Genomic DNA, 8749 nt, shown 5'->3' on the forward strand with positions numbered 1-8749 from the left:
CCCTGTGCTATGTGGCTGCTTCCCACTAGCTATCTACCTTACGTTTAGTAGTGCATATAAGTCCATGCCTCTCTCTCGCTTTGTCACAGCTTACCCTTCCCCCTCCCCATATCCTCAAGTCCATTCTCAAGTAGGTCTGTGTCTTTATTCCTGTTTTACCCCTAGGTTCTTCATGACATTTTTTCCCCCTTAAATTCCATATATATGTATTAGCATACGGTATTTGTCTTTCTCTTTCTGACTTACTTCACTCTGTATGACAAACTCTAGGTCTATCCACCTCATTACAAATAGCTCAATTTCATTTCTTTTTATGGCTGAGAAATATTCCATTGTATATATGTGCCACGTCTTCTTTATCCATTCATCTGTCGATGGACACTTAGGTTGTTTCCATCTCTGGGCTATTGTAAATAAAGCTGCAATTAACAATTTGGTACATGACTCTTTTTGAATTATGGTTTTCTCAGGATATATGCCCAGTAGAGGGATTGCTGGGTCATATGGTAGTTCTATTTGTAGTTATTTAAGGAACCTCCATACTGTTCTCCATAGTGGCTGTACCCATTCACATTCCCACCAACAGTGCAAGAGAGTTCCCTTTTCTCCACACCCTCTCCAGCATTTATTGTTTCTAGATTTTTGATGATGGCCATTCTGACTGGTGTGAGATGATATCTCATTGTAGTTTCGATTTGCATTTCTCTAATGATTAATGATGTTGAGCATTCTTTCATGTGTTTGTTGGCAGTTTGTACATCTTCTTTGGAAAAATGTCTATTTAGATCTTCTGCCCATTTTTGGATTGGGTTGTTTGTTTTTTTGTTATAGAGCTGCTTATAAATTTTGGAGGTTAATCCTTTGTCAGTTGCTTCATTTGCAAATATTTTCTCCCATTCTGAGGGTTGTCTTTTGGTCTTGTTTATGGTTTCCTTTGCTGTGCAAAAGCTTTTAAGTTTCATTAGGTCCCATGTGTTTATTTTTGTCTTTATTTCCATTTCTCTAGGAGGTGGGTCAAAAAGGATCTTGCTGTGATTTATGTCATAGAGTGTTCTGCCTATGTTTTCCTCTAAGACTTTTATAGTGTCTGGCCTTATATTTAGGTCTTTAATCCATTTTGAGCTTATTTTTGTGTGTGGTGTTAGGGAGTGATCTAATCTCATACTTTTACATGTCCCTATCCAGTTTTCCCAGCACCACTTATTGAAGAGGCTGTCCTTTCTCCACTGTACATTCTCGCCTCCTTTATCAAAGATAAGGTGACCATATGTGAGTGGGTTTATCTCTGGGCTTTCTATCCTGTTTCATTCATCTATCTTCCTGTTTTTGTGCCAGTACCATACTGTCTTGATTAATGTAGCTTTGTAGTATAGTCTGAAGTCAGGGAGCCTGATTCCTCCAGCTCCGTTTTTCGTTCTCAAGATTGCTTTGGCTATTCGGGGTCTTTTGTGTTTCCATACAAATTGTGAAAGTTTTTGTTCTAGTTCTGTGAAAAATGCCAGTGGTAGTTTGATAGGGATTGCATTGAATCTGTAGATTGCTTTGGGTAGTAGAGTCATTTTCACAATGTTGATTCTTCCAATCCAGGAACATGGTATATCTCTCCATCTATTTGTATCATCTTTAATTTCTTTCGTCAGTGTCTTATAATTTTCTGGATACAGGTCTTTTGTCTCCTTAGGTAGGTTTATTCCTAGATATTTTCTTCTCTTTGTTGCAGTGGTAAATGGGAGTGTTTTCTTGATTTCACTTTCAGATTATTCATCATTAGTGTATAGGAATGCCAGAGATTTCTGTGCATTAATTTTGTATCCTGCTACTTTACCAAATTCATTGATTAGCTCTAGTAGTTTTCTGGTAGCATCTTTAGGATTCTCTATGTATAGTATCATGTCATCTGCAAACAGTGACAGCTTTACTTCTTTTCCAATTTGGATTCCTTTTATTTCCTTTTCTTCTCTGATTGCTGTGGCTAAAACTTCCAAAACTATGTGGAATAAGAGTGGTGAGAGTGGGCAACTTTGTCCTGTTCCTGATCTTAGTGGAAATGCTTTCAGTTTTTCACCATTGAGGATGATGTTGGCTGTGGGTTTGTCATATATGGCCTTTATTATGTTGAGGAAAGTTCCCTCTGTGCCTACTTTCTGCAGGGTTTTTATCATAAATTGGTGTTGAATTTTGTCGAAAGCTTTCTCTGCACCTATTGAGATGATCATATGGTTTTTCTCCTTCAGTGTGTTAATATGGTGTATCACGTTGATAGATTTGCGTATATTGAAGAATCCTTGCATTCCTGGAATAAACCCCACTTGATCATGGTGTATGATCCTTTTCATGTGCTGTTGGATTCTGTGTGCTAGTATTTTGTTGAGGATTTTTGCATCTATGTTCATCAGTTATATTGGCCTGTAGTTTTCTTTCTTTATGACATCCTTGTCTTGCTTTGGTATCAAGGTGATGGTGGCCTCGTAGAATGAGTTTGGGAGTGTTCCTCCCTCTGCTATATTTTGGAAGAGTTTGAGAAGGATAGGTGTTAGCTCTTCTCTAAATGTTTGATAGAATTCTCCTGTGAAGCCATCTGGTCCTGGGCTTTTGTTTGTGGAAGATTTTTTATCACAGTTTCAATTTCAGTGCTTGTGATTGGTCTGTTCATATTTTCTATTTCTTCCTGATTCAGTCTTGGCAGGTTGTGCATTTCTAAGAATTTGTCCATTTCTTCCAGGTTGTCCATTTTATTGGCATAGAGTTGCTTGTAGTAATCTCTCATGATCTTTTGTATTTCTGCAGTGTCAGTTGTTACTTCTCCTTTTTCATTTCTAATTCTATTGATTTGAGTCTTCTCCCTTTTTTTCTTGATGAGTCTGGCTAATGGTTTATCAATTTTGTTTATCTTCTCAAAGAACCAGCTTTTAGTTTTATTGATCTTTGCTATCGTTTCCTTCATTTCTTTTTCATTTATTTCTGATCTGATTTTTATGATTTCTTTCCTTCTGCTAACTTTTGTGTTTTTTTGTTCTTCTTTCTCTAATTGCTTTAGGTGCAAGGTCAGGTTGTTTATTCGAGATGTTTCCTGTTTCTTAAGGTGGGATTGTATTGCTATAAACTTCCCTCTTAGAAGTGCTTTTGCTGAATCCCATAGGTTTTGGGTCGTCATGTCTCTATTGTCATTTGTTTCTAGGTATTTTTTGATTTCCTCTTTGATTTCTTCAGTGATCACTTCGTTATTAAGTAGTGTATTGTTTAGCCTCCATGTGTTTGCATTTTTTACAGATCTTTTCCTGTAATTGATATCTAGTCTCATAGCGTTGTGGTTGGAAAAGATACTTGATACAATTTCAATTTTCTTAAATTTACCAAGGCTTGATTTGTGACCCAAGATATGATCTCTCCTGGAGAATGTTCCATGAGCACTTGAGAAAAATGTGTGTTCTGTTGTTTCTGGATGGAATGTCCTATAAATATCAATTAAGTCCATCTTATTTAATGTATCATTTAAAGCTTGTGTTTCCTTATTTATTTTCATTTTGGATGATCTGTCCATTGGTGAAAGTGGGGTGTTAAGGTCCCCTACTATGAGTGTGTTACTGTCAATTTCCCCTTTTATGGCTCTTAGTATTTGTCTTATGTATTGAGGTGCTCCTATGTTGGGTGCATAAATATTTACAATTTTTATATCTTCTTCTTGGATCAATCCCTTGATCATTATGTAGTGTCCTTCTTTGTCTCTTGTAATAGTCTTTATTTTAAAGTCTATTTTGTGTGATATGAGAATTGCTACTCCAGCTTTCTTTTGGTTTCCATTTGCATGGAATATCTTTTTCCATCCCCTTACTTTCAGTCTGTATGTGTCTCTAGGTCTGAAGTGGGTCTCTTGTAGACAGCATATATATGGGTCTTGTTTTTGTATCCATTCAGCCAATCTGTGTCTTTTGGTGGGAGCATTTAGTCCATTTACATTTAAGGTAATTATCGATATGTATGTTCCTATTCCCATTTTCTTAATTGTTTTGGGTTCGTTATTTTAGGTCTTTTCCTTCTCTTGTGTTTCTTGCCTAGAAAAGTTCCTTTAGCATTTGTTGTAAAGCTGGTTTAGTGGTGCTGAACTCTCTCAGCTTTTGCTTGTCTGTAAAGGTTTTAATTTCTCCATCAAATATGAATGAGACCCTTGCTGGGTAGAGTAATCTTGGTTGCAGGTTTTTCTCCTTCATCACTTTAAATATGTCCTGCCAGTCCCTTCTGGCTTGCAGAGTTTCTGCTGAAAGATCAGCTGTTAACCTTATGGGGATTCCCTTGTGTGTTATTTGTTGTTTTTCCCTTGCTGCTTTTAATATGTTTTCTTTGTATTTAATTTTTGACAGTTTGATTAACATGTGTCTTGGCATATTTCTCCTTGGATTTATTCTGTATGGGACTCTCTGTGATTCCTGGACTTGATTAACTATTTCCTTTCCCATATTAGGGAAGTTTTCAACTATAATCTCTTCAAATATTTTCTCTGTCCCTTTCTTTTTCTCTTCTTCTTCTGGAACCCCTATAATTCGAATGTTGGTGCGTTTAATGTTGTCCCAGAGGTCTCTGAGACTGTCCTCAGTTCTTTTCATTCTTTTTTCTTTATTCTGCTCTGCATCAGTTATTTCCACTATTTTATCTTCCACATCACTTATCCGTTCTTCTGCCTCAGTTATTCTGCTATTGATCCCATCTAGAGTATTTTTAATTTCATTTATTGTGTTGTTCATCATTGCTTGTTTCCTCTTTAGTTCTTCTAGGTCCTTGTTAAATGTTTCTTGCATTTTCTCTATTCTATTTCCAAGATTTTGGATATCTTTACTATCATTATTCTGAATTCTTTTTCAGGTAGACTGCCTATTTCCTCTTCATTTGTTAGGTCTGGTGGGTTTTTATCTTGCTCCTTCACCTGCTGTGTGTTTTTCTGTCTTCTCACTTTGCTTATCTTACTGTGTTTGGGGTCTCCTTTTTGCAGGCTGCAGGTTCGTAGTTCCCATTGTTTTTAGTGTCTGTCCCCAGTGGCTAAGTTTGGTTCAGTGGGTTGTGTAGGCTTCCTGGTGGAGGGTACTAGTGCCTTTGTTCTGGTGGATGAGGCTGGATCTTGTCTTTCTGGTGGGCAGGTCCACGTCTGGTGGTGGGTTTTGGGGTGTCTGTGGACTTATTATGATTTTAGGCAGCCTCTCTGCTAATGGGTGGGGTTGTGTTCCTGTCTTGCTAGTTGTTTGGCATAGGGTGTCCAACACTGTAGCTTGCTGGTTGTTGAGTGAAGCTGGGTGCTGGTGTTGAGATGGAGATCTCTGGGAGATTTTCGCTGTTTGATATTATGTGGAGCTGGGAGATCTCTTGTGGACCAGTGTCCTGAAGATGGCTCTCCCACCTCAGAGGCACAGCACTGACTCCTGGGTGCAGCACCAAGAGCCTTTCATCCACACGGCTCAGAATAAAAGGGAGAAAAAGTAGAAAGAAAGAATTAGTAGAAGTAGAGAGAAAGAAAGAGAAGAGGGAGGGAGGGAGGAAGGAGGGAAGGAAAGAGGAAAGGAAGGACAAAAAGAAAGAAAGAAGATAAAATAAACTAAAGTATGATAAAATATAATAAAGTTATTAAAATAAAAAATAATTATTAAGAAAAAACAAACGAACAAAAAACAGACGGATAGAACCCTGGGACAAATGGTGGAAGCAAAGCTATACAGACAAAATCTCACACAGAACCATACACATACACACAAAAAGAGGAAAAGGGGAAAAAATCATAAATCTTGCTCTCAAAGTCCACCTCCTCAATTTGGGATGATTCGTTGTCTATTCATGTATTCCACAGATGCAGGGTACATCAAGTTGATTGTGGAGCTTTAATCCGCTGCTTCTGAGGCTGCTGGGAGAGATTTCCCTTACTCTTCTTTGTTTTCACAGTTCCTGGGTCTCAGCTTTGAATTTGGCCCCACCTCTGCGTGTAGGTCGCCGGAGGGCGTCTGTTCTTCGCTCAGACAGGACAGGGTTAAAGGAGCAGCCGCTTAAGGGACTCCGGCTCACTCAGGCGGGGGGGAGGGAGGGGTACGGAGGCGGGGCGAGCCTGCGCGGCAGAGGCCAGCCTGACGTTGCACCAGCCTGAGGCGCGCCGTGCGTTCTACCGGGGAAGCCGTCCCTGGATTCCCGGACCCCGGCAGTGGCGGGCTGCACAGGCTCCCCGGAAGGGGGGCGTGGACAGTGACCTGCGCTCGCACACTGGCCTCTTGGTGGCGGCAGCAGCAGCCCCAGCGTCCCACGCCCGTCACTGGGCTCCGCGCTTTTAGCCGCGCCTTGCGCCCGTCTCTGGAGCTCCTTTAAGCAGCGCTCTTAATCCCCTCTCCTCGCGCACCAGGAAACAAAGAGGGAAGAAAAAGTCTCTTGCCTCTTCGGCAGCTCCAGACATTTCTCCGGACTCCTTCCTGGCTAGCTGTGGTGCACTAACCCCCTTCAGGCTGTGTTCACGTCGCCAACCCCAGTCCTCACCCTGCGTTCAGACCGAAGCCCGAGCCTCAGCTTCCAGCCCCCACCCGTCCCGGCGTTTGAGCAGACAAGCCTCTCGGGCTGGTGAGTGCTGGTCGGCACCGATCCTCTGTGCGGGAATCTCTCCGCTTTGCCCTACCCAGGTACGTGGGGAGTTTCTTGCCTTTTGGGAGGTCTGAGGTCTTCTGCCAGCGTTCAGCAGGTGTTCTGTAGGAGTTGTTCCACGTGTAGATGTATTTCTGGTGTATCTGTGGGGAGGAAGGTGATCTCCGCGTCTTACTCTTCCGCCATTTTCCCTGAAAGTCCTCCATGTATCTTTTTGAATTATGGTTTTCTCAGGGTATATGCCCAGTAGTGGGATTGCTGGGTCATATGGTAGTTCTATTTTTAGTTTTTTAAGGAACCTCCATACAGTTCTCCGCAGTGGCTGTATCAATTTACATTCCCACCAACAGTGCAGGTGGGTTCCCTTTAGAAGCATATAATTTAAAGACGAGGATCTTCTTTCTTCATACTTCATATTGGGCTTGTCACAGTGCATAGCGTATTGTTCAGGTTATGTGAAAAGTGACTTGAAAATCTTCCTTTGCTCATGACATGTGAGATTCATTAGGCCAATCTATAAAGCATGGATGAGAACCCAAAGAATTAAGAGCTGTTTTTATGTTAGAGTGGTGGGGTAGGAAGTGGATTTTTAAATTTTTCTTTAGTATTAATAAAGTCTCAACCACTTTTTTTGTTTGTTTGTTTTGTTTTTTTTTTTCAACCACTTTTTTAAAATATAAAATATAGTTCAAGCTGTGATAATGGAACCTTTAAACATCAGGTCAAAATCCCATTTAAAGGTTAATACAAAATTAAATAGCTTTTCTCATGATATTTGGCTATTCACTTTCTAGACAGTAGGTCAACAGGTAGGTTTAGAATTGCACCAGATAACTCAGTACACAAACACTTGGTGATTTATGAGAAACAACAAAAACAGGAGCAGTATTTTTTTTAAGTCTTTTAAAATAAAGGCATTATTTTCTGAGGCTCTTTTTCATAACCGTTCTTCATTCATAAGAAACTTTACTTTACAGTCCATTCCCTGGATAAAGACACAAGGACCCTAAGGTAGAAGGCAAAACTGGCCTTGATTGGCAGCTTAAATCATCCTCCCCTCACCCTGTTAATTACCTGCTTTTATGCCCAGAACAACCCAGCCCTGGAGCACAGATGTCTTTTTGTTTTGAAACTGGTCTGAGGTGTCACTGGATGCTACTCCTCTTTTTCACATGCCCTTCCTTTTGAAAGTCTGGATTTTTTTCCAGTAGTTTTTTTCTTAAATTCTAGTTCTCAACTTCTAGTACAGAAGACTGAGTAAATCACATTCCTCAGCCCAAGGCCCATTAAGACTCCCTCTCTTGTTTAATTTATTTGTTATTTATTTTTATCTACACATTCCATTCATTTTCTCCTCCTTGCCATGATCTGCATTTTAATGTATTTTTGTATATCTTTTTACTTGAATGTGTTCTTGCAAAATGTGTATTGTTGTTTGAGGGATTTTTATTTGCATAAATAATATTATTTCTGGGGAAGCAGTATTTTTAATACCTACGTACGTTGATGTATGCAGGTCCAACCTCTTGCATTTAATCATGGAGCTTACTGTTATGCAATCATCACATTTCACCCATTACTTTCCCACAAACTGACACCCAGGCTACCTCCAGCTACCCACTACCAGAAACATGCTGTGGTGAAAATTCTCATAACATAGGGCTGCTTGAGTGGTCTCACAATATGGCAGCTGGCTTCTCCCAGAGTGAGTGATCCAAGAGAAAGCAAAGCAGAAAACATATGTCCTTTTTTATATATATATAAATTTACTGATTTATTTTTGGCTGCGTTGTGTCTTCGTTGCTGTGCGTGGGCTTTCTCTAGTTGCAGTGAGCGGGGGCCACTCTTTGTTGTGGTACGTGGGCTTCTTATTGTGGTGGCTTCTCTTGTTGTGGAGCACGGGCTCTAGGTGTGTGAGCTTCAGTAGTTGTGGCACACGGGCTTCAGTAGTTGTGGCTCCCGGGCTCTAGAGCACAGGCTCAGTAGTTGTGGTGTATGGGCTTAGTAGCTCTGTGGCAAGTGGGATCTTCCTGGACCAGGGCTCGAACCCATGTGCCCTGCATTGGCAGGCGGACTCTTAACCATTGCGCCACCAGGGAAGTCCCGAAAACGTCTTTTATGACCTCGCCTTGGAAGTCACAAACTA

This window comes from Mesoplodon mirus, assembly GCF_964341445.2.
Source record: "Mesoplodon mirus genome assembly, chromosome: 6".
Lineage (NCBI taxonomy): Eukaryota > Metazoa > Chordata > Mammalia > Artiodactyla > Ziphiidae > Mesoplodon > Mesoplodon mirus.